At 43.7% G+C, this 26780-nt stretch overlaps 1 protein-coding gene and 1 long non-coding RNA gene across 3 annotated transcripts in view; one reads left to right on the forward strand and one right to left on the reverse strand.

Annotated features, from left to right (window-relative positions):
- TMEM86A (transmembrane protein 86A) overlaps window positions 1–26780 on the reverse strand; it is an 89086-nt gene that overhangs the window by 55372 nt on the left and 6934 nt on the right. The window lies entirely within an intron of this gene.
- On the forward strand, window positions 7574–26610 carry LOC142072328 (uncharacterized). Of its 2 annotated transcripts, XR_012668721.1 has the most exons (5): window positions 7574–7690; window positions 11685–11986; window positions 14482–14634; window positions 15162–15317; window positions 25492–26610. It is a non-coding gene; the product is annotated as an uncharacterized LOC142072328 (long non-coding RNA). The 2 variants fall into 2 exon arrangements; XR_012668722.1 differs by lacking the exons at window positions 14482–14634; window positions 15162–15317; window positions 25492–26610 and having other exon boundaries at window positions 11685–12953.

Raw genomic sequence — 26780 nt, forward strand, 5'->3', positions numbered from 1 at the left:
ATAGTCAATGGTGGTTCCCAATTACATGCACTCAGAGCCTAATCCAAAGGACTATGAAGTCAATAAAAGTACTTCAATGGATAAGGCCCATGATGGTGCATGTCAGCCTCAGAGTATGCTATTATTTGTATTACCATAGCACTCGGAGCTCCAATCATGGACCAGGGCCCCTTATACTAAGTGTTTCACAAATCCAGAACAAAAGGACGGTCCCTTCCCAAAGAGCTTATATATTGGTTTACATTACAATGGCTATCTTAGTAATATGAAGGGCTAGAAATATTTACGTAACTGAACTCTTAGCAGCAATCTAAATTCTTCTTATCCAATGGTGTCTATTGACCCTAGTTACAGGCTAAAGCAGTAGCAACAGACCTCTGATCTCCAGGTGCCTCTCAGAACATGGAAGCCCCATAAGCTTTCCTAGTTTGCAGCCCCAAGATCTGCTAGAACAAGCTATGTTTTCTGATAATATAGCCAGGGGTGTACATTCTGTTTCAGACTTTCAAATCTATTATTAATACTAAAGTGCCTGGGAACAAAACCACTGAGGAAAGCAAAAACAGATGTGTGATCTAGTAAGTACTAGAGATGCTTTATTTAAAGAATCATCTGTCAGGCATTCCTTGGTCTGCTCCTTCCTGACTTCTCATATTCGTTATTTGGAGCACTTTGTTACTGAAATCCAGACTACTTTCATATGCCAGGGCCTGTGGGATTTATCCAAGAAAATGTTATAGAAAATGTTTATTTTCAATTACATCCATATCCATTTGAGTTCAATGACACTCCTTTCGGTTTCTATACCAACCAATATGCACATATTCTGTTTTTTCTACCCAACTGTATATAATTTATACAAAGAAATCTAGTGCTTTCTCCTTTAGAGGGCAACTATAAGCTATTCCTCCTTGTACCAATTTTTTTTCCCAAAGCCCAGAGAAATCTCGAAATTACCTCATCTCACTTCAGCAGAACTCCCATGATGACCATGTGAATGGGCTCAAGAGTAGCCTTTGACCCTGTGAAGTAACTAAACATTTGGACCCTGATCCTGCTATGAGCTCCACACAGGTAATTGTCAGGCCCTTAATTACCCTCATCTATTATATGATCAGTAACTTATTATCACTTCAGCATTACTCAATGAGAAAATATGCTCATCTTAAGAACTACTGCTGTTTCTTCCCTTTTTTGTTTCTCTCCCTCTTCCCTGCCTATGTCTCTCCTCCTTTCTTCTTTCCCAATTTCCACCCCATAAGCTTCACTTCCATCCTCTTCCCCATTCCAGCTGCTAAAATGATCAAAGTGAAATAGTTAAAACTGAAACATAGTGTGCCATGTGTAGACTCAGAGTTAACACCATGACAAAATGAATGGGGGACAATGCAAGTTCACACCAATGCTTTAGGCTCTCTACAGATTCAGGAAGATAACTGTATCTGTTCACATTTGGAAGGTTTTCTTCACAGCCATGAGTGTTAGAAACTTTATATGTAAGATTAGAGTCCATCACATACATACAATCGAACCTGATCAAGACTGCAGGTTTACTAATTAGATTTTGTTCCAGTAGCTACCCTCCTCCCCAAAAAAATATTAAGGGTGAGTCACTTTTTTTACTTTTTCAGCCCAGAAGTGGTTCAAAAATCTAAGTTTTTAAACCACATATATTTGTATTATTCTTCAAAATCAAGTACAGGCATGTAACCAATCAATGGAGATTGACAAGAATTGCAAATCTTCCAATTAAAATAAATAGAGTAAACCCAGTCCATACCAAATAAATCCACTAATACTCCAGTGGGGAGCTAAGATGAATTGACTACAACTTCAAAAAATTGTGCCCCATTTCTCTGTGTAAAATGCATCTACAGTTACAACAGATAGTAGGGAATTATCTGTGCATCAGTGATTCAGTTACCACATGAGTCTCAACAAGTCCTGTTAACTGCAGTACTGCTCATCTAAGACAAACAGGGGAAGGCTGGGCTTGTCTCAGACAAGCAATATGCAAGAACAAAGATTGCATGCAATTAAACATTTGAGTTGCAAAGCAGAATAAAAGCAGGACAACTACGGTACAAAAATCTGCTCAGAATCATGCAGACACATGAATCCATCTGAGCCTTCAGAGGAAACAAACTGCAGTTGTAAGGACAGAGGGAATGAGAGCACATAGAGGGAACAGATATCAGCCCAAAACAATGTGCTGCCCAAGATAGTCCTTTCTTCTCCTCACAGAAGAACAATGCTTCCCGAGGTTCCGAGTCGATAAGCACAAGAAGAACTGGATGGGGAAACACAAACTGAGACTGAGAAGTTATACATTGGCTGTCAAAGCGACTGCACTATTTAGTTCAAGATTATCAAAAGTGGCTGGTGATTTTGGGTGCTCGGCTTGACACCTTCAGGGGGCCTGATTTGTGCAGGGCATTTCTGAAAATTTGGCCCTATGATGTGGCAGAGAGGAGTGGTTAAGGAGAGCCTGTAGGCCCAGTTAGCCTTATCCCCACTATACATGCAACCAATGGCAAGCCTGGAAGTGGAATAAAATGAGAGAACCTGGCTCAGTTTAGGGCTGGCCAGCCAGGACGGAGGACAGAGCTCTGCCTCTCTGCCTGAAGGGAGCATTGCCTGTAGAGATGTGAGGAGATGGGCTTGATAGCCAGAGCAGCTAGACTCCAAGGACCAAGTGATGCACTAATAAGGGACTGTTTGGAAACCAAGCTCAAAAGAAACAGCAGAGGCCCTGCATGGGAGGATTGGTGGGCCGACCAGCAGTGAGTTAGCTTTGCTTTTTGCTAAGCCCCTCCAACTCCTGCAGAAGGACATAGGACTGAAGGGACAATTAGCTGGTGGGCTGAAGCCCACCTCAGTGGACACCAGAGACCAAGACTTCTTCTGGAAGGTCCACAAGGGGTTGCTGCTCCAGCCATGCCACTACAGCCCCCTTTTATGATCTCTTCAGTTGGGCACCCAAAAGTTACAGCACCTGAAATCATCAGATACTTTTGAAAATCTTGATGTTGGAGTGCAGGTACTTTTCAGGCCACTGTGAGGTCAAACCAAGCCATTAATGAGTTCATACAAGCTATTCTACTAAAAAAAGTGGCAATCAATATGTTAGATTTTCCCATAAAAATACACCAGCAGCAACAAGCAATACACAGATTTTATACCAGCTCGATTTCCATTGATCTTTAGGAGCCATTTATTGCACACATTCTCATTACTCACTTACTAATGGAATATTAACAATTCCTTAGGGTCATTCTAGGGACATGGGAGCAGTACTGGGAGTGTGCTTTGCACCCCCATTCACTTGCTATATTAGGTACCAATATAACATTGAGGACCCTGCACAGAAGGAAATAATCAGATCATGGAATCAGAACCTTTCATTGCAGTAACATCATTTGCAGTGGCGGACAACTTTTCCTCTCAAGCTTGGATTTCCAGGCCCCTTTCTGATACACACAGCTAAGTTTGATGCAATGAAACTAAGTTTGGCTTGTACTAAACCTTAATTTTTAATTAGTATTATCTTGCATTTTTTTATTCAGAATTGGTCAGGCAAAAATGTTGGTATTACAGCTGTTCAAAAAAATCTGTCAAGATATTTCTTGATGGAGTTTTTTTTAAGAAAATGCCCGTTTTCATCAATGTTTGGGTCAAACTGAATTTTTTTGGCTCTTGGTCTAGTGATAGCTAGAGCTGGTTGAACTATTCATTTAAAATAGATTATGTGATGAATTTAGCCCTTTTTTTCTGTTTTCAGGATCAAATTGATCCTGGTTTTTTGCAAATGCATTTATTATTTACCAATGTTCAGAGAATAGTTTGCATACAGAGAATAGTTCCCAACAGAGTGGAAACATGGACTAACCAAAGACTATTCCATCAACTTTATACATGTTGTATGAATATTTATGGGTTAGGGATTGTTTTCTGGCTTTATGTGGGAGATAGCTTACCTACAGGAATGAAAGTTACCAGGGGGTGATGAAAGCAAATTCTTAGGCTTGTAACCAATTTGGTGAAGGCTCAACCCTGGAGGAAATTGCCAATACTTGTTTGACTTACTTGGGTCATGCCGACAGAAACGAGTATCAGCTTCGTTTATGTATTTCAGGGAGGTGGCTTAGCTATGCCTGCAGAAGAACTTCTTATGCTGCATCCACACTAGGGGGTCTTGCTGCCGTAGCTATACTGGCCAACGCTCTGCAGACAAGACATACTCCTCTCTCTCTCTCCCCAAAATCTCCTCCTGGGTGTCCTGCTGTCACCTCAGACGTAATTCTCTGGCCCACAGCTTTGTCTGTGAGTGAGCACACAAAACAACTGAGGACAAGGTGTCTTCAAGCCTTCAACTGTCTTTATGCTCCCTAATCCTGGGTGAGCTGTGCACCAGGCCAATCCCCCACTGTAAATCAGAGCAACCCAAAGGCTGCTGTAATTTACACTATCTGCCAGTGGCCCCCTACAGCAGCATTTTGACAGCCGAGGTTTGCCAGGGTACAGATATAAATCACATATGTTCCTTTTCCCCAGTCACATCCCATGCACTGGCACCCTGGGAGCGGGGTTGGCATATGAGCTCTTCCACTGGCTCTGTCACTAGATGATCCCTTTACACTAGATTGTTCTTCCCATGGTAGGCTATGAAGGGCAGTGCAACATGCCCACAGCACAGCCTAGGGATGGCTGCATCCTAAAACTGAGTTTATTATTTTCCTCCCAAGCCCTGCTCCTCTCGTGCTCTGTCACTACTGACAACATCAACCTTCCACTTCCCCCAAGCTCACAGTCTTGGTGCAATCTTTGACTCAGTTCTTTCCTTTTCGGATTCTGGCTCTTGCCAGACTTGTTGATACTTTCTCTACAACATCTCCAGAATATGTCCCTTCCTCGCAGTTCCCATTGCCCAAACACTTGTCCACACTCTAGTTATCTCCCATATTTATTGTTGTAACCTCTTCCTTTCCAGCATCACCATCTCCTACCTCTCAAATATAGGTCAAATAACCAAAGATTTCAATTGGTTCTGTTGCATATTGTCTTGTTAAACCACGAAACCTACCTAGGATAAAAGGTAGGCAAATTAAAATAATTTCTTTCCTTCTCTACTCTACAATCTAGTCCAGCCCTCTGGACTAGATGACCTCTTGAGGTCCCTTCCAGCTCTGTTTCTATGATTCTACATTCCTTGCCCCTCTTGATCAAACCTGACTGCTGACAGAGCTTGTCAGAAAATGGGCATTTCCCCCCTCCCTCTCCCCCCCCGAACATATTAATGAAAATGTCAACTTTTCATCAACCCCCACACCTAAATTTGGGTGTTTGTTTTTTGACCAAAAAGGCAAAAACCAAATGTGCAGAAAGCCAACACTTTTTGTGAGAAATTTCATCTAGTCAAAAACCAAATTTGCTTTAAAAACAAAGCAAAACCCCTACCAGTTTTCATGGATTTTTTTTTTAACCAACCTTATTGTAGATAGCTCTTCTCTCTTACTTGCTGCTTTGTACTGTTTTCCATGTCATACCATACCCCTGGAAAATTCTTCCAATCAATGTATCTCTCTGCCCCAGTGGTTCTCAACCTGTGGGCCAATCAGCACAGAGCTGCAGCCCATGTGACATCCTAGGGCCATACAGGTTGTACTGGATGCAGCCCACATAACACACTGTGGGCCACAATGGTAAATAGGTTGAGCCACACTGCTGTACCCTCACCTCCACTAAGAAGCTCCTGAACAATCATCTGTTCCATGCTGCTGTGACCAAACAATGCTGTGTTTATCTGCAGGTACTTGTTCATTTTGATATTGCTGTGTACTCAACTGTACCCATCTGTGCCATTAGTCTGTAAGCCCCTTAGGCAGGCATTCCACTCTTTGTCTGACCCTCAGTTTTGTAAAGCACTGGGTACATCTAATGGCACTACGGGCCTGAGAAACTCCCACTGACTTCAGTGGGCTTTGTATCAGGCCCTTTAAGAATAATTAACAAAATAAAAAGTAAAATGAAAGATAAATGCAAATAAAATTATTCTTAATAATAGGTAAAGGGGGAGGAGAGTAAGAGGGCAATAGTGGGGAATGAAATTATTCATGAGGGACAGTCACAACACCCAGGACTCTAGAAACAGTTTGCAAGAGTTGTGTCTGTAGATGTACATATCCAATAAGCCTGTGTCTTTATCTTTTTATACTGCATTTAAGCACATTAATTAAACGCTCCCAGTAACCTGGAACTCGGCTTGTTCCTGTAACTTCATTAGTTGGCATGCTAGAGTGCTGTGACTGGTGTTTTGCTTGGCACACCATTGAACTGCAGGACAGTGAATAATGAAGGAATTAAGGAAGGGTGAACCAATTCGGGTAAGTGAACATGCTCCTTCACCTTCAAATCTTCACCCATTTGGAATTGAACTGAAACCAAACCTTTCCTGAGATCATTCCAAGACACTCACTTCTGGCTTGCAGCAGAGACCAGAGGTGCCTGAAGTCTCATGAGAGCCTTCATTCTTGTGAGATTTCCAGCTTGTTTTATAGACTCAAGATGCTCAGGTGAGCACTAGAGGGTTTGGATGCCTGGCCAAACTGTTCCACTAAACTTTTTGAGGTGCCCCACCTCAAGGAGGAATTTCCAATAAGGACAGATGGAGGAAGGATGTGGTGACCTGCACAGCTTTGGAGAGGATGAAGAGGGAAGGCAGCATGTCCTGGGGAAGAGGGCACTGGACTAGGAGTCAGAGATGTAGGTTTTACTCCCAGCTTTGCTGCTTACTTGCTGTGTGACCCTGGGCAAACCACTACTTTTCTCTGTGCCTGTTGGCCTGTCTGCACTAAGGAAATGGAGCCATGTTTTAAAGCAATTTTTTTTTAACACCGCTTTCCCCTAAGGGTCTCCCTGCACCCCAGTGAACTTTGAACATAGCTAACTGAAGCTGGTCAAAACATGCAACAGAAAGCACGTACAAGTCTGCTTTTGGAATTTGCTGTAGTATATTTCGGGGCCTGGCGAACTCCAGCCAGCTCACTGTGTTCACATTCAGCTTGTTTGAAAATGGCTTTCCCCCCTACCATTTCCTAGTGCTGACATTGCCCCGGTGCCCCACAATTCTGAGCTTGCCTACACTACTGAAGTAATGGAGAACACTGGAGCTGGGCTCTATTGGTCGTCTATACTGGTGTCACAGCTACCTGTTACTATGGAAACTGATCTGTGACAGGCATGAATAAAAAATAAAAATTAACAATTGGAACCTGAAACGTCTGCTTAGTTTTCTTTTCTCCCTGTACGATTCCTATGGGAACAGCTGAAAGCCTCATGGAGACAGTCCCAGACTCTACTGTAAAACTAACTCCACATCCCCCTTTGTCAGTTACCCGCAACTGAACAATCAGCAATATTCTTAGCAGATAGAGGTAAAAGTAGCAAAAGCCTTAAGTCAGCAGGAAAAGCCCCCGAGTGTGCAAAAACAAAGCCTAACGGGAACAGGAAGCAATGTAAAAAACACAGTGCGGTCTGTCTTTCGTAAATTCTCTGGCTTGCTAAGGGCTGGCAGAAGAGAATGTCACACAGAGCAGACCAGCACTATGGCCGTTTACTGGATGCTCCTGAAACAGGTGGGCCAGACACACAAGAGAAGCTACTTTATTATGCACTTAATACACAGGTGCAGGTGAGTGCAATGGCACAAGCACAGAGTGCTGTGGGGTTAAAGGGCTAGAATGCTTTTTTGATTTAATAATATGGCATATTCTAGATTTCCCACATGCATGTGCTATGGGTACTTGACAGCTGGCTCTTTTTAAGAATCTGATTCAAATCCAACAAAGATTAGAGTAGCCAAAAGGGTCTTTTCTTCCTGACTCGTAGGCAATGAAGGTCCTTATTGAAAATGACTTTGTCTCTGTTTCTTTGACTCTACAGCTCAAGGCTAGCTCTGGTCTTACATAAATGAATAGACTATGCTTGGCCACAGTGAGCCAAGCTGAAGGCAAAAAAGCCTGCAGCTTCCCCCACAGTCCAACCTCTCCCTACCAGGGCTGGCTTCAGGCACCAGCGAAGGAAGCAGGTGCCTGGGGCGGCCAATAGAAAGGGGCGGCACTCTGTCCGTGATTGGGGCGGCACGTTCGCATCTTCGGGGGCAGTTCAGCTGCGGGTCCTTCTCTCCCTCTCTGGTGGCAGGTCCTGCTTCTTCTTTTTTTTCTTTTATTTTCTTTACCGCTTGGGGAGACAAAGAAGCTGGAGCCGGCCCTGCTCCCTACACTCACCCCCACCCCACCCCTTCCCACCAAAAATGGGCCTGGCTGATGGGAATGTATTTCCCATTTCCCCAGTTGATCTGACAACTTTACTTGCTCTGAGGACAAAAGCCACTGGATATTGTAGCCTGAGGTGGCCCTATGACAGAGAGAGAGAGATCCTAGTAGAAGAAGGAAGCTCAAGATCTCCCACAGTGGTACAAGCCCAGCAGACAGTAGAGACGCCATTATGCCTGGAACAGGAAATGGAGGGGACACATGTGAAGGCCTGTGGGTAGCTCTAGCAGAAAAGTGATGTTCCTGGGGTGTTAGTTATTGCCTTGAAGCAGGACTCACTGGGTGAAATTCTATCACTTGTGTCATGCAGGAGGATGATCACAATATTCATTTCTGACCTTAAGAATCTATGAGCAAAGCAGTAGGAAAAACTGGCTTGACAGGAGGAGACCAACAACAGCAGCTGAAATAGAGGCTCAGACAGAGATCACCTGCAAAAAAACTGGTAGTGAGGCAGTGATCTATAGGGAGAAGCCTAGTTTTGAGGAGGATCATGAATCAACCTGCTCAATTGTGGGCTCTCACCGCCTCTTAAAATTAGGCCAGTTCTTTCAGTGTTAAATATGGATTTTGGTGCCTAGTTTTAGACACACAAGCGTAAAAATTTTGACCATAACCTTTGTCGTCTGGGAATCTAAAACAGTTTAATCAACATTAAATAAAGCCTTATTATTGGTATTGCAATAGCACCTACGGGCACAACCACGTAGGCCCAGTGATGGGAGTTAGGTGCCTAAATACAGTTAGTGGCTCTGGGCCCTAATTAAAGACTGCCCTTTCAGTGAAGATCTTACAATCTAAATAGGTGAGACATACAAAGGAAAAGTTACCCCTGTTTTAAAGATGAGGACCCAAGGCACAGCAATTGGATAACTTACCTTCCTGTAGCACATCAGTGGCAGAGCCAGGAATGCGACCCCAGTCTTCCTGAATCCCACCCAGAGCCTTCACCACAAGACTGTCCTTTCTCTCTAATTAAATCTCTAATAATCCTCATTTAAAAACCTCTAAATTTCATCACACTGTGAGATGGGGTGAAGCATAGAACAAAAAGGATGGGAACAGAGGTGAAATAGATCTGATATGGTCCAATGACCAAGTTACTACTGTTGTCCTCCCCCACAGTGTAAACTGTCTGTGTTATATATATATAAAAAAGGTACAAAACCTTGGTGCTGATAACATTTTCTGTATGGTACAGATAGAATCAAACATTCCAGGAACTGAATCAATAATGAATTTGTTTTCATGCTTCCTGAGTTCTGAATTTATTGTTTCAAACTACTAATTATGTCTATTGGCTGGCCTTTGCTTCCTACACTCCTGTCCATTCTGGTTAGCACTGAATGGTTTCACATTTGGGGGTATAAATATTCACCTAGCTCCTCAGAGATCCAAAGGAGACCAATGCCAAAATACTACTCGGGGGAAAAAAGCAAATCATATCTCTGATGCTAGCACTACCTGCTACTGACCTGATATGGGAGAAAAGTGTGATCAAAATGAATATCATGCCAAGCATTTGGTATTACTTCTAATAACCCCACTGTTATTCACCAACACAAAAATAACAAAATGTAAAAGTTATCAGTGGATTTGTTTGGTGGATTAAAAAAAATGAGATTATTTATGATTCTAAAAACACAGAGGGACTCAATCTCACAGCCACGCCCATGTTCCAGGCACATTAGATCATCCAGTCTGGCCACCTCTATGACACAGGCAACAGAACTTCATTCACTAACTCCTGTATGGACTCCGATAACTTGTTTGACTAATGCATGTCTTCCAGAAAGGCACCCAGTCTTGATTTGACAACTTCAAGAAATGGAGAATCCATCACTTCCCTTTGGAGTTTGTTCTAGTGGCTAATCACCCTCACTGTGCTTTTTCTGCCAGGGCATGCAACCTCAGATATAGTCTCAATTAATTGTTGTCAAAGTCCAGCCTGAGCTGGTTAGAAATTGAGTAACATTAGCTGTGCCTAACCTAGAACCTTGGTAGAACTATTTCCACTTTCCTTCAGTCTGTGCCCTCGGCATTTTTAACATAACCTCAGAGCCACACAGCATAGCTGTGGAAAGGAGTGGCACTTGACCCAAAATTCCCTTCTTAAAGCAGGGGAACTACAGCCCATTATTCACAATAACTGTAGCATGCTTTCATTGTGTAGGGATGGGGATCACAAGGGTCTGAGCAATTTAGGGGCTAATGGTGCTTGGAGACCAGTGGGGCCAAGTGTTGAAATAGAAAGAACTAAGAAACTACACATAATCCCCCAGGCTTACTACTGTAGATATTTACAGTTTAGAAACAATGGCTGGAGTTCTATGCTGTGCCTCTCAGAGGTCCAATACAGAAAGGTCTCTTTAAGCCATCTTTATGCTTCTCCAGAATTCTGTGCTATGGGGTCCACTCCATCACTTGGCATAAATTAGAGCATTAATTTATAGCAGCCTCTCAAGGAATGCCTTGAGAGTTGCTCTGCAGCTTGGAACAACCCAGAATCCTGTTAGTGGCTCTCTGTCCACCTCCTGACCCACTCTCTTCCTCCCCCCACCACCAGTAGGCCCCTGACTATAGGTATCCCTATGCAGTGCCTGTGCGGCAGGGATTCTTCCAGGTTGGATGCCTAGTAGAAGGGCTAATCCCTATCTTTATTTTTAAACACAAACTGTAAGTCCTTTGTTTGAACCAGAACAGAAGTTGCTGATACAAGCCACTCTCTGTTTTCTAAATACAATTGCCCCCACTGAATTTATCTCCAATATATATACAGCCTTAAGCCAAGCAAAACAAAAGACAGGTCAGCACCTGTCAGGTAAGAAACAGTGTTACACTGATGTGGGAAATCTGTCTATGTAAAACTCATAAATTCTGGATGAGCGTAATTAAGCACTGGAACAATTAACCAAGGGGCTTTGTGGATTTTCCATCACTGGCAATTTTAAATCAAGATTACATATTTTTCTAAAAGATATTTTTTACTGCAAACAGGAATTATTTGGGGAAAGTTCTATGACCTCCATTATACAGGAGATAAGACTAGCTGATAACAGTGATCGCTTTGGGCTTTGCAATCGATGAATCATAGAACCACAGTGGACATCATAGATCAGGGAAATCCAGACTCCTCCAAGCTCAGTGGATTTTCAACTAAAATATGAGATTTTTCTTTTCTCCTTAATTGTACATGGAGTCCATCCCCCTCAATGAGCCTTCCTGCTCTAAAACCCCAACTAGATATGGCTGATGCTGATGTACCAGTGAGGTGATCTTCCATATTTCTTTAGTGTAACTTTCACATATATTTGAGCAATTGCATTGGCTTTCTCTACATTTTTCTTCCAGGAGGCAAGAAAGACAGGAATTGAAGAAAGTGAGGATTCATATACCTGAAGCACACAGACTTTAGTAGTAATTTTAAGTGTTCTTCTGCACAAGCATCTACATTTTTGCATCTGATACATATTTCCGGTTTAGCACAAAGGAGCCCTGTTTGTCATTAGAGATCACCTATCAGGGCTGCGGGAAGAGGGGGGCTGCGGGAAGAGACGGCCCGGCCCACACTGCTTTCTACAGCCCCCATTGGCATGGAACGGCGAACCACGGCCAGTGGGAGCTGCGATCGGCTGAACCCGCGAACGCTGCAGGTAAACAAACCGTCCCGGCCCGCCAACAGCTTTCCCTGACGGCCCGTATGCCAAAGGTTGCCAATCCCTGACCTAGAGTTTGAGGAAGGGCCAGCCGTAGACAATGTATAATGGGCAATAAAACAGCTGAATCTAGATTTAAACAAGAAAGAGGAGAATTACAAATGGTTGAGAAGTCTAACTAGCAGCTTTACTCTTGCAAAAGACCATGGTAGGAGAAGTTTCCAGTAAGGCCAATATATTACCTCTGGTGCTTTGTTTAGAATAATTCACGGGACTAAGGAATCGCCGTAACTGGAGTTGGAGTTTGCTTGCTTTTACTGCAGCTGATGGAAGCTGGCTGTTTTTCCTGTGACCATATATGCACTGTAAAGAAACAAGCTGCTTCAGCTAAAATCTCTCCCTCAAGGCCTTTCTCATGACTCTGAAAGTTGAAATGTCGAGAGGATTATGAACGTGGACCCTAGTGGAACATGTGTACATAATCTCTTTCAAAGAGTCCCCTTATCAGGGTAATACTCAAGGGCTTTGTTCTTTGTTTTCCATAGCAGATCCAGTAATTATCGCTGTATAAACAGCCTGAAGTGAAGCTGACATAGAAATCCAAGAGCCAATCCTTTTTTTATTGATCCTTTCCATACAATCTACTGTTATTCTTATTTGTACTGGTAACTGTGACTTCATATCATGTATAACAGGAAGGATGGTCTTGCGGTCAGGACACCGGACTTGGACTCAGGCCATGTGGGTTTATTTCCCAGCTCTGTTTCTTACCGTCTGTCTCTTCCTATATGTGTGTGCACAATGGGACCTGGACCTCAGTTGGCACCACTAGGCACTACTGTAATACAAATAATAACAGTATTTACTTTGCTGATACCGGGCACTAAGATGTGCGCACCTGAATAGGTGGCCTTAGGTTTGATTAATCTGACTGTACGAAATGAAATAAACATATTATACAATGGATGTTCCTCATTCCATCTCCTTGACCTTTGCTGAGCTAAAGCATTTACAGAGATAGGGCCTGATCCACAGCCCACCAAAGTTAATGGGAATCTTTTCATTGACTTCAGAGGGCTTTAGGTCAGGCCCATAGTGCAGCAAACCAGTGCCTGTGTTACAGAGACAAACCAGTACAAAGTTATATTGGAATAACGCTGTCAGTCAGCAATGTGGGAAAAACTCCTGACTGATGTAGGTGTGCTGACAAAACCCCTCAGTGGAGACAGTTCTATCAACGGAAGAGCGCTTCCACCAGTGTAGCTAACATTGTTCAGGGGGCTGGCGTTCCTGCACCAACACGAAAACCCCTTATATTGGTGAAAGCTGCATCTATGCCCCGGGACTATTCCAATATAGCTGTGGCTTCACTGCTGTTGGTACCCTAGCTAGCTCGATTAAAGTTAGCTCAGGTAAGTCTACCCATAATGCAATCACATCTTCCAGCTGCAGTGTAGACATACTCTAAGTAGTACAGCCAGCATTTGTAGGATTTGGCCTTTCCTTCAGTAAGATTTCTGCCAGAATATGGGCTTTCCCATGACTTTAGCGATCCCCAATAATATCCTGTTTTGTGGGTTAAAAGTAAGGGCAATGCACTTTTTACAGAGGGTGTTTTTTTTATGGAAGAATGTTTGACAATATAGTGTAGCCATTGACTGCAACTGGAGAGTCTTAATATAAATTCTCCTAAGGCTCCCAATCCTAGCACAATACTATTGCAATGAGCAGAGTGTTTAAGGTTATTTATCTCCACTCAACTAAATCTGTGAGAAAATTCATTCAGTTAGTACAATTACGCAATTGTCCTTTGCAACTGAAACAGTAAAAGAAGGTTTATGGGAGACATTTGGAAAGACAGTCAGTAAAAGCAAAGACAATCAGACAGTTTCGGCATGAGAAACAAGAAATCAAACAACAAGCACACACAAAAAAGCCCCGCTAGATTTATAGACATCAGAGAACAAAGCTGACAAAGAAAGCCTGTGTAAAATGAGAAACGACATCACTTCACAGACTAAAGAGAAATCTGTAGACTTGGGTCCAGTCTCTTACAAAAGGGCAAAGAAAATGGGGGGGAGGTTGATTCTCCTCACTTTCAGTGCTGTAAATAAGGAGCAACCGTACTGTAGTCATTTATTTTAACAGACTCATACTAGAGTAAAACTGGTTTAAGTGAAAGGGGACTCAGGCCCAGAGGAATGGGTACAGAACCTGGCAGCTAGCCCTTAGACGTAGGGATAGGCATAACATTTCTGTGACACTGACCTTAAAAAACACTAAAAGATAGTGACAATTTTTCACAGGAAAGAGCGCAGTGACTCTGAGACATTTACTGTCCCACAAAAAAAAACTGCATCTGAGGAGGTCTGTGTTTAATAAATGATAAGCAAGATAAAGTCTTGAAGTTGTCTATGCTTACTTGTTCTGTAAATGTTGATGGAAGATTCTATTTCAGCCACGCGGAGGATTCTGATAAATATATTTTTCAGCTTCATTTCAGTGGCTATAAATTCAGGGATGACTCAGGATTGAAATACACAGTCATCACAGCTGCTGAAAATAGACCACTATAATATAGTATATACCACAGTGTATAACCACTGCAAGATGCTCTCCACCCCATCTCTCTGAAGTTCCCACAGGTAGGTCACTATATATAAGCTTGTTGTGGCTACACATTGTTGTGTACAGAGCAATGGTGTGAAGTGGGCCAGAAAACAGCAATATATTTAAGAGTAATCCTAGACAGCAGCACAGCCCAAATACCAGTCTGTGCCCTGCTCTGCTCCTTGGGGTAGGAAGGAGAAAATTGTTCCCATGTGAAAGTAGGGATTCCAGTCTTTTAGATTCTGTACAGCACTGATTTCAGCTACAAATAGTTCTTCAGATAGCAGCTTCTAAAATCAGGTCAGAAAAGGAAGAGGGAAAGGGTATGATGATAATCAGAATGATGTGATTTTATTCCTTGCAAACCCTCAAAGTCTAAAAATAAATGCTGCCAGGCAATGAAAAGATGGAATTTTAAGTTTCCCAATGGTATATAGCATTGATTTTTAGCCCTAATAAAAGGTTCAGACCAACTATTAAATGACATTAATGACACAAAACACCAGACTTAAAATGGTCACTGCTTCTTCAGCCCCACAATGCTATTTTTGTCTGGTTCCAGGACTTAGCAACCTCTATGCCCCAAGCAAGGGGCAGTGCATTGTTTCACGGCCTCTGGAGCAGTCAGGAAGCAGAGTGTGACTTTCACAGCAGGTGCGATGAAGAGGCAGATCCCAGACTTCACTCATTCCCTGTGCACAGAGCATCTGAGTGGGAGGTAAGCTGAAGATATAATAGTTGGATGGTGCGCACTAAGGCAGCAACTTGAGGAAAACCAGGAAAGGACATAGACCACCACAGGGGGTAGCAATAAGGCAGGAGGAAGTCAGGGCAGGGCTAAGAAGGTGAAAACAGGGGTCACACTGTAGCTATGTGAATCATAGAAGCAGTGGGGGAGTTAGGATTACTTTATGGGGGAAGGAGAAAAAAGACACAAACCAAGTAAATTAAAATCCCATCTCTTGGCTTAAAAAGCTACAGTTACAGTGGTGAACTATACTGGCCCTTCTTGGTTCACTAGAGATGCATCATTGTATGACATTACAGCTACCAGAAATTTCACAGGCTGCAAAGAGACTTCTGCTTTTCATGAGCTCACATAGTGATGAATTTTATTATACAGAGTTATATTCAGCAAACCAGGAAATGTCAGAGTGCACCAAGTTGGGGGAGGGGATAAAAAGGGAGGGTTTTTTTAAAGGTCAGTTAATACTTTTTTAGGTGCTGAATTAAATCTCACCCACAAAGTGGGGTAATTCAGCCGAGATCTCTAGGATTAACTGTTTAGATTTGCAACTCACTCTGAAAAACATGTTACGTCCAAGGAACTTTGATTTCGAAAGACGAAAGTTTATCTGCCTCAGCAGTAAAAGCAGCCACAGCAGCCGCAGGAGTCAGCTAGTTCCCCCCCCCCCCCCATCTCTCATTTGACAGTCACCATCCTCCTTGTCATTGGGAGAGAAACAAAGAAATTTCTTAGCTGATGGAAGCGAAGTTAAAAGGTGCAATGTCAGCTATCCAGTTCAGCAGCACATGACAGCCTGCAGTGGGACAAATGCCAGTTCCATGAGGAGAGAATGGTTCCGTGATTTGGATGTGGCCAGTATAACTTCTGTTGGTTTTCAGTACTAGCTGCAGCAGTCATTTACATTCTCACACAGCTACAGAGTCTGGATTTCTGGATATAAGGCCTTTGACTTCTGTTGGCTTTGGATCAGTTTATTTATTTCAGCATGAATTTAGTGCTGATGCAAGGTGCCAGATTGAGTGTTCTGGGGACAGAAGTCCTCTGTTTATCTGAGCAATGCCAGATTCTGGCTCCTCCTCACACTTCTTTGTGCAGCTCCAATGGTGCAAAGGGGCTCAAAAGCTGCCCTCAGTGGGCAGCTTAGGATTCCCCAAGTATGGCTGAATCTTTGCCTAGCATAGAACTCCTGTAGCTGGTTCTATGCCCCGCTCTGTCCTGCTCCCTGTGTTGGGGGCACATGGAAGAGAGTGTGACCAGAATGTGCTGCACTCTGGTGATCCCCACCAAGCCCATTACAAACTGGCATAGTTTAAAGGACTCCTGAGGCTGTTTTATAACTTGCGCTGGGGGCAATGCCAGGGGTTAAAGGAGCGTGGATACAGGGGGTTGCTCTGCAGAACTGTGATAAGCTCAAAAACCTACCTCTTCTTTGCTGCCTACAGGCGTAACCTACTGAAGCTCTCCATGGCAGCCTTTCATCACTGTCTGTCTACTGTCCCCAACTACTGCTGTCTATTCCTTCCTTCTATGTTTCCATGACTTTAAGCTATAACTGCTGTGCGCTGAGAGAGATTTGTATGAGTAACATGTAGGATTAAATCGCATGGTGTGGTTATACTCTGGGCTAGGTTAATGAATACCTGATTTTCCTGGTTGAGACTGCTGAAAAAGAGCATCCTGGCTGGTAAATCATGTTTTACCAGAGAAAAACAAATATACTTTTCTTCTTGCTCCCAGTCTCTCCACTCCTAGTTGCTTAGCATTGCTCCTGGTTCATTTGACTCTGGGCAGTAACTCAGCAGGGTTGCCAAATAAACTGGCCAAACAACTATTGAACAGAGCTCCAAAAAAAATCCAGCTGAAAAATAGCAGGCATTGATGGGGGACACAGACATGTCACTGTAATAGCTAATCAAACTCCTCGGAGCAATCAGCCACAGTCATTAGATGTCACCGTCAGGAACTGGCCTCTGGCTTTGTCAGCAAAGTCTTGGAAATTGACACAGTGGTTGAAAATGGATCTTCCCAAAGAACCCCAGTTAGCTGGATTGTACGGACAGAGGTGTTACTAGTGACTCCATACTGTTCAATTTTACCTTCAGAGCATGTCTATGTCCTGCAGACCATTAATTACTTTCCAAATAAAAATGAATCTGCATCTGAACAGTAAATTTATTTTAGGACATTTTTCAAAGCAGTGGGCCAAATTCTGCTCTTAATAACACAGGTACTCATCTGGAGTCAATAGAACTACTCTAGATTTAGGCCAGGTTCACTGACACCAGAATTTGATTCCTTTATGTAGGAATCAGAAGCAGCTAAAACTTGCCCCTTTGAAAATTTTTTGTCCTGAACCTTTATGGGTTTTATTTTCTCATCCCTAAATGGGAAAAACGATATCACTTGGGCCCTTCAGACTTTCACATATCACAGATCATTCAAGAATCAGGGTACTTTGTATTCTAAACTTAAAGGGGAAGCTGTTACAACCATTATTTGTCCCTTTTGGTTTTGTTCAACACCCTCAGAAGCTGATAGAAAATATGTTGTAAGTGTAACGGGGTGCCCAGCTCCTTTCAGGGCCAGAGGTCTAGAATGGGTTTGTCAATTAACCCAGCCTGCCACCCCTGAGATGGGGTGTGACTTGAAGTTTAATTGGTAAAACCAGCTGAGTATGGAGAAATTGATTCCCCTATAAAGAGCAGCAGGCAGCAAACTGTAGAGTGAGATGACTGGAATGAAGCCAGTGTGTGAGATTTCAGCAGAGGTTTAGCACAGCATGGAATGACTGCTGAGAGCGAGCAGACTTTAGCATGGACCCCTGACTCTTTAAAGAAAAGGTTCCAGCCACAGAAGGCCTTGGAGACTCCTAGTGGGAAGGGGGGTGGGGAAGTATGGACTTGTGGAGATTTGATAACTTGATTTGGGGTCTGATTGCTATTTTAATAAATCCAGCCCTAAGGAGAACTGTTGTTGAACCAAAGAGTTATGGTAGCCTGAGTGAGAGAGCCCTGAAAAGTAGGGAAACTGAGGCAGGGCTGCTGCAGCGCAACCTCAGGCCATGAGGGGGCACTTAGGAGGCAGCTGACCCATTAACAGTCAGGATCTGACACAAAACATTTTTTTTCATGCCAAAACTTTAGGTAGCTAGGGCAAATCAGGGTGGGAGAGGAGCTTCCACATCTCCTGTGGAGCTAAGGAACTCTGCAGGAGTGAGAGATAGCAAAAGCTCCCTTTGCCCAAAGAGTTCCTGAGCAGAGAGGAATCTCAGAAATGCTCCAATCCTGCAGAGTTCAGGAACTCCACAGGACAGGAGAGTATTGGATGCTCCCCTCCTGAGGACCTTTCTGCTGTACTCTTCAAGGTGTGGATGGATGGAACATTCGGAAGTGCACAGGAAAGGAGTAAGATTCTATGGACCTTAGGAAGTTTCCCTCTTGTACATTTGTTAAGAGGTCCCAGAAACTATAGACAAATGAGAATTTAAATCAGTTTATCTTTCCTGAGGCAGATTTCATGTTTGTTTCTATTTCTGTACAGAATCAACAAATCATGCTGGCTCACAATTGCCAATGAAATAACTGGAAATTGGAATTGTTCCCAGTCAGAGTGTTTCTATAGCTATGGCTGTCCCATTTGAAGATTCCTCCTTCCCACACAAATCATGAGATTATCTAGCAAAAGTGGAAGATAGAGAAACTAATGGGCTCAGAATCCCTCCTTCTGTTCTGGCCTCTTCAGGCCACTCAAACAAGTGCAAAGTAGCAGCATCTGGCCCTAATGACCAGCTAACAATTCCCCTGGCAAGGGGGAGCTCTAAGCTAATATAAAGTGGCATAGCTAGTTCCTATGACAAATGTCCATCTGCATCCTATGTAGGGGGCAGGAAGAGGTGAGTTGTGGGTGGGAAAAGTGCACCTGAGCTACACTAATTCAGAAGCAGGGTAAAGCCCGAGGGACCTTAGCTAGTTGGTGTAAATTAGAGCCACCCATTAGCTGCTCTATATTATGCCAATCATATGGGGCTGGTGCATGAGAAGCAGGGAGGTATAACTTTCTCCCTGACAGCACCTCTCCTTTTCTGTGCCAAATGCAATCTAATGCAGGAGAGCATCTGGAGCCAGCCATCAAAGGAGATTTTTCCAGCATACAGCTGAATTGTCAAGAAACCAGCACAGTGACACTGCTACTATTATCTTGTTCTATTATTATTTGTATTACAGTAGCACTTAGAGGTCACAACTGAGATTGGGACTCCATTGTGCTAGGCATTGTGCATACAGAGACTAAGAGACAGTCCAAGCTCTGAAGAGTTTATAACCTAAATAGACAAAGTGTGGGAGAGGCACTGAAGGGTGAAGTGACTTGCCCAAGGTCACATAGCAGGTCTGTGGCAGAGAAAGGACAAGAATCCAGCTCTCCTAACACAGTCTCATGTTCTTGTCTTAAGAATCAGGTGTATCCAGTTGTTTCACTCCTTCTAATTTCATATAGTGACTCTTAGATTAGCATCATTTAGCTAATCAGCCTTAAAATATTCACCCTGACAAAGTGAGGCATTGAAGCCAATGGATACTGCAGGTGCTTAGGAGGGGGGCGTATCGTAAGTATGATTGAAATCATTGAGTATTTCTGCCTAAAAACTGATGGTACAGTATGGCCCTGATTCAACACACTTCCTTTGTTGTGGGTTTGCCTGACTAAGGACCTTGCGATTCGACCCTTAATTTAGAATATGTTACTCTATAAATGAGTTATCATAATTTTTCTGCAGTGTGCTTGTCACGAAAGCAATTCAGAAGAAATTAATCTGGAGGTAGGGTGACCAAACGCCTTGATATTCAGGGCTTTGTCTTATAGAAGCGCCTATTACCCCACGCCCCCTGTCCCAATTTTTCACACTTGCTATCTGGTCACCCTACCTGGAGACGAGCCATAAGAGCCATTCTTATGTAACCTGTGGCTGGAAACTTCCCCCAACAGGCAAATGCCACTCCTCACCCTGACACAAAGCCAGAGTACATGGCTTTGCACAGGAGATCTAAGAGATGTGGGCGGGAAGGAATCCTTTGTCCAATCCAGCAATTGGTGAGACGCGGCTGCACAGCTGCACCTCTGTCGCTCTGACAGTTTGATGGGTGATACTAGCAACTGAGGACTCTGTGCTACTCTTTGGGGGAGGGTTTTCACTGTGTGCCCCTTCCATACCCCACTTCCAAATCCCTCCTCTGTGCTGCCAGAGACTATATGTTCACCCTACAGAATTCACTCAAATGATTCAACCTCAAGTGACTTCCCTTGCACAAGAGAGTGCAACTTTGCGGTAAAATAACAAGTGAGTTCCATGCCCTTCCTCCTCACTGGTGCTGTACTCAATTGTGCATGATGCAAAAACTTCTGGAGGCACATCCCATAGCAAGAGGCACCAGGGAATTCTTCAGAGCACAGGGAGATGCATTGTCCCCATATGCAGCCTGTCATTGGCCTACAGTACTGTGGGGACGTGGCAGCATCTGGCCTTGAGCAGAAGCGTTGGCCACAGTTTGTTCTTGGACATCTTGAGTGGGTGCTTGCTGCATAAGAGAGCCTTTGTCTGGGATGTGTTGAAGGCTAACATCATGCATAATGACAACTGAAGAAATGTTCAGGAGACAGGTGCCATTGTGTTAATTATTCTTAAGAATGGGATACTGTTGCCACTGAAGTGCTCTGTTGCTCTTGCTAGAAGTGGGACGTTACAGAAAGCCGCTCTTTGGTAAAGTCAACTGTAATGATCAGTGTTCTGACTAAAGCTGCCATTGTTTGTATCATTCTTTTAAAAGAGTAAATAAATCTGTAGCCTTTGCTCCGAAGATAAGTGTGGTGCTGATTTGAATTTAGATTGGGAAAATGTGGGAGCCTGGTCTGCTGATGGGCATTTTCAGAACCATTTAACTGTGTGATCGGTTTTGCTGAATAATCAGGCTTCTTAAAAGAGGGAATTCTATGCTCATGATAATATCTTGTATTCATACAGCACCTTCACTCTGAAGGCTTCCATGTACATAGTGATCCCTCACCCTCCATTCAAATGCAGCAGCATTTGGGGTGAAAGGTAGTCACTGTTTAATGAGTGCACAGCAACTACATAATGCTTAGGATAGGAAGTGACAATTAACTTCAATTGAACTGAAACGGCAGGAGAATTCAGGCAGGCAGAATGTAATTACTGAGAGTGGAATTTAGCCAAAACACTGAGGCTAAAACTCCGGTGATTGTGAGAAATGCCATATCCACAAGAAGGTCTCATCTGAAAGACAAAGCATTTGCACAGTACACTCAATGCTATTCCAATGCACTGGATCACTCAGAAGAGTGTCACCTGAAAACTCCCCAGCACCGCTTCTTGCAGTTCCTCATTTTTCCTCAGTCGGGGTCTCCGATCCAACTACAGGTTGAACCTCTCTAGTCTGGCACCCTCAGGACCAGAGAATTTCGGAACCACAGGAGGGTAGCGAGCGGGTCTCTTTTTATTTTTATCTCGCTGAGGCAAATAAAAGGAACAATGCTTGCAACGCCACCTAATCAGGGCTTACCGGCTCTCTTCATAACAAAGTGTTAGTGTTGTTATACAATTTTACTGTATTGGCACAAGGAAATAAGTAGATAAAGCATAAAAAACATAAAATAAAATCATGCCAGACCACAGATGTTGCCGGTCCAGAGAGTGCTGGACCTGAGAGGTTCAACCTGTACTGACCTGCCTTGAACCTTGTGAGATCTAATAGAATCACAGCACCGGCTGTTATGACTATAAATTGTATATAGGCCATTACAGCCCCAAATAGCCTGCTTTTCATGTACTTTAGTAAAAATAGTCCTTGCCGCTTTTCTTCACTCCAAAGGACATTTGCACTCAGGCAATGGCTTTCTTCTTCATTGTCTTTCTTCACTCTCTGCTGAGCCCCATGCAGTAAAGTTAGAATGCAGGATTCGGCAGGACAAGCTAAGCTGAGAGAGGGGGGAGCTTACTCAAGCTTGGACAGCATAAGTAATAGCAGAGAAAACAGAGAAAGTTACAAGCAGAGTACATTATTAGTATGGACCACCAAGATCTAGGCCCCGTTGTACCAGGCACTGCGCAAACACTGTGGTGGGGGCTGTCTCCTATCTGTATGAGCTTACAGTCTACATAGATAGGTCCGATGCAAGGTAGGAAAGGGGTAGAACAAACCAGCAGAGTGAACAAAGATGGTGTCAAACATCAAATTAGTGTCAGAATTTTTTTCTTGGGTAGGTGGGTGCTTCATTGGGAGGGAATAAGCTCAACAGAAAGAAAGGGGGAGGGGACATTAAACCAAGTGGGGTGGGGAGGGGAGGAAGGAGTAAGATAGGAAGGGCAGATGCGAAATGCCGGCTGCTTCTGGGGAGCTGCCTGAGGTAAGAGCCATCCGGAGCCTGCACCCCAAACCCCCTCCCACACCCCAATGTCCTGCCCCAGCCCTGAGCCTCCTCCCACATCCAAACTCCCTCCCAGAGCCCACACCCCCCTCCTGCACTCTGAATCCCTTGGCCCCAGCCTGGATCCCCCTCCTGCATTCCAAACCCCACATCCCCAGCCCCACACCAGAGCCCACACCCCCAGCAGAAGCCCTTACCCCCCCTCCCAGGCCAGAGCGCCCCCCCACCGCAACTTGAACCCCTCATTTCTGGCCCCAACACAAAGCCTGTATCCCCTCCAACACCCTACTCCCCTGCCCCAACCCAGCAAAAATGAGTGAGTGAGCGAGGGTGGGGGACAGCGAGCGATGGGGGGGATGGAGTGAGTGGGGGGCAGGGACTTGGAGAAGAGGTGGGGGCAGAGCCTCGGGAAGGGGCGGGGTAGGGGGCAGGGCAAGGGTGTTTGTTTTTCTGCACCTGGAAAGTTGGCAACCCTAGCTGGGGATGCTGCCACAGCCCCTGGCTTGAAGTGGTTTCCATCACGTACAGGGTTCACAGTTTGGTTCAATGGCTCTCAGCACCCCTACTACTCAAATGGTTCCAGCATCCCAGGCCTACATCCAGCACCACTTGTGCTTCAGTCTCTGGCTGGCTCCTCCCTACAGTGGACTTTGATTAAATAGTGTATGCTGTATTCTGTTTAAATATTCACGTTTTACAAGTTTAGTACTGTCAGAGGATGAGTGTTTCACAGGAAAATTAATGTACAAAGCCCAATCATCTTTCACTGAGCACCACCGCATCATTACAGCCTTAGACGCTGAAGAGATTGATCCTGTCATTTGAGTTGCCCTGAAGGCTGCAATTCAAAAGTTGAAATGTATGGATTGCAAAAGCTGACAAGGGCCCAGTTCGCTCCAGCTGTATATTAACAGTGCAGAGACCCTACTTCAGAAAGCTCACTCGCAAGGATGGGAATACCTCCAACTTTCAGATCAACTTCCCACTTCATAAAAAGCTCTTCAAAATAATATTTAAATTCACAAAAGCAAGGAAATCTGAATTAAAGCTCAAATTCCAGTCTGACATCACTATAATGGCTATATTGACTATGGTTGCCACAGTACTGAGCTAGATCATCATCTGTTGTAAATTGGCATAGATCCATTGAAGTCAATGGAGCTATGCTGATTTATGGCAGCTGAGGATCTGGCTGAAGACATCTTAGTATTTCACTGTAATCTATGACCTCCGTTGTGCGACAGTAACTTCTCATTTAATGTTGTAGTTATGTTCCTGAAAAATGCAACATTAAGCAAAATGATGTTAAGCGAATCCAATTTCCCCATAAGAATTAATGTAAATAGGCGGGGGTTAGGTTCCAGGGAAATTTTTTTCACCAGACAAAAATATATATATATATATATATATATATATATATATAGATTTTTATAGGTATATATACACACACACTATAAGTTTAAAACAAACAACTGAATACTGTACACAGCAATGATGATTGTGAAGCTTGGTTGAGATGGTGAAGTCGGAGGGTGGAAGAGGGTGGGATATTTCCCAGGGAATGCCTTGTTGCTAAATGACGAACTAGCATTCGGCTGAGCTCTCAAGGGTTAACACATTGTTGTTAATGTAGCCTCATACTCTACAAGGCAGCACGAATGGAGGGAGGGGAGAGAGATGCGCATTGCCCCTTTAAGTATGCTGACACCATTCTAAGTACATTGCCTTTAAAAAGATTAGGAAGTTGAGACAGCAGCTGAGATAGCAGCTGCGGCCAGCAAGCGGGCTCTGTCCTGAGCCCTGTCCTGTCCCCACCCTGCTCTGTATGGAGAAGGGGTAAGCGGGGGGCAGGAGTAGGGGGAAGGGGACACCCTGACATTAGCACCCCTCTTCCCCCCTCCCCTGCACAGCAAGCAGGAGGCTCCCGGGAGCAGCTCCAAGTCAGAGGGCAGGAGCAACACATGGCAGTGGGGGGAGGGACAGCTGAACTGCTGGCAATTGATAGTCTGCTGGGGAACTTAGGGGAGTGGGGAGCTGATGGGGGAGCTGTCAGTCCACGCTGGTTCCAAGCCCCCACCAGCTAGATCCAATGGGCTGCTCTTCCTGCAAGCAGTGGACAAAGCAGGCAGCTGCCAAACAACCTTATAAAGGAGCATTGCACGGCTTTAAATGAGCATGTTCCCTAATTGATCAGCAGCATAACAACAAAACAACATTAACCAGGAGGACTTTAAGTGAGGAGTTACTGTATTAATTTTATGTAAATGGAATTAGCTTTATCAAAGCAAAACTGAGACAGAATGGACAGTTTCTCCTATAAACATCTTATATTGGGGATAAAATGGTAGAATATTACAGCATAAGGCCATCACTGATAACAAAACAGTTTTGCAGAAGGAAAATCAGAAAAGACCATATTATTTACTAATATGCTGAAGGTCTTCTATTTTTCAAAGCAACACCAAACGTGCAATATGAAGAGATGCAGATTACAAGTTTCTGAAGAAATTTAGGATAAATCCAAACAGAGGTGAATCTCCTGTTGAAGAAAGTTTAGCTAATATCTGACGATAGTGAAATCTTGACCATACAAAGCTGAACTACCTAATAAATGTATCTAAATGAATATGCCCCCTACCTACTACAAGTCCCTCACTTAACTGAAACCATATTTATCTAAATGAATGCCTCTTCTGCATTTCAGACCCAACCCCACAAGGTGTTGATCACCCTCAACTTCCATTGACTTAAAGGCTCAGCATTTTGCAAGATCAGGACCTTCTTGCGGATAATCAAGATTTCGTTCTACTGGCTTTAAATATGACACTCTCTAGTTTTTATTATGTTGACTGCACTGAAAACAATTTATCACTGTGAAGGCTCATGCGGTGAAAACTCCATTTGAGATTACACTCCTGTAATACACTCAACAAGGGGCTACGTTCGGAAGATGAAGCTAGTGTAGAATGTAGCAGCCCATTTATTAGGCAGCGCTTCACACAGAGAGCATATTACACAGGTGCGCCACGATCTGCTCTGGCTTTCAATTAGTTTCCTGGTGGAGTTTAAAGCATTGGTTTAGTCTTATAATTCCCTGCATGGTTTAGGACTTGGTTACCTGAGAGAGCCTCTCTATTTCAGTGTGATATGGACACAGCTGCAACCAAAGGAGGCTCTTGAACTAACTGCTTTCTATGTAAATGAAAGAGGATGGTGGCAAGGCAATTTTTGTCAGGGGTCCTCAACTCTGGAACTGACTCCGTGCCCTGCTCCAGCAGAACCCAGGTCTGCTGATCTTTAGAAGAGCATGCTGCAGGGTGTACCTATTGTCTGAGTGGGGCGGGTTGAGAATAAAGTCATATGATGGTGGGAGGAGTTTGTTTAATTGGATTGCTTTACTGTTCTGGCACTTTTCGGGGAAGCAATAATGGTGGTCCACTACTTACACCACTATCACTTACCGGATGTACCAGAAGCGCATTCCGGCACTTCTTTGATTAGGACTGGGCCACTGCATGACAGTAATATAAATAATAAGAATAGGCATCTTACTGTATTTTGTTTTCATTTATTTTAAAGATTTGTAAAAGTAGTGGGAGCCCGATCTCCAGAAGAGCTGAGCACAAAGCAATGGGAGTAGCTCTGAAAACCAGGCTGCTAGCATCGTTGGGGAACAAAATCCAAACACTTAGATAAATGTGTTTGGAAAGAATATACTTTGGCTCAGGAGTGATATGTAAAAATGTACAATTCATCTGATTTGCTTCGGATGCCACCACAGCCATCTGCAATTGCATGCAGGAAACTCACACTTCTCAGTTGGATAAGAAACGTATGATCATGAAAAGATTTTAATTCCACATTAAATAATACAATCCTTTGTATGCTCTTTTTGCTATTCACCTTCATCTCAATGCCGGCATGTGAAAAAGTCTTGTACGCTGAGGCCCTCTGGGGTTTAAAGCTCAGTAACGCAATGCTGAGACTTTTAGG

This window comes from Caretta caretta, chromosome 6 (genome assembly GCF_965140235.1).
Source record: "Caretta caretta isolate rCarCar2 chromosome 6, rCarCar1.hap1, whole genome shotgun sequence".
Taxonomy (NCBI): Eukaryota; Metazoa; Chordata; order Testudines; family Cheloniidae; genus Caretta; species Caretta caretta.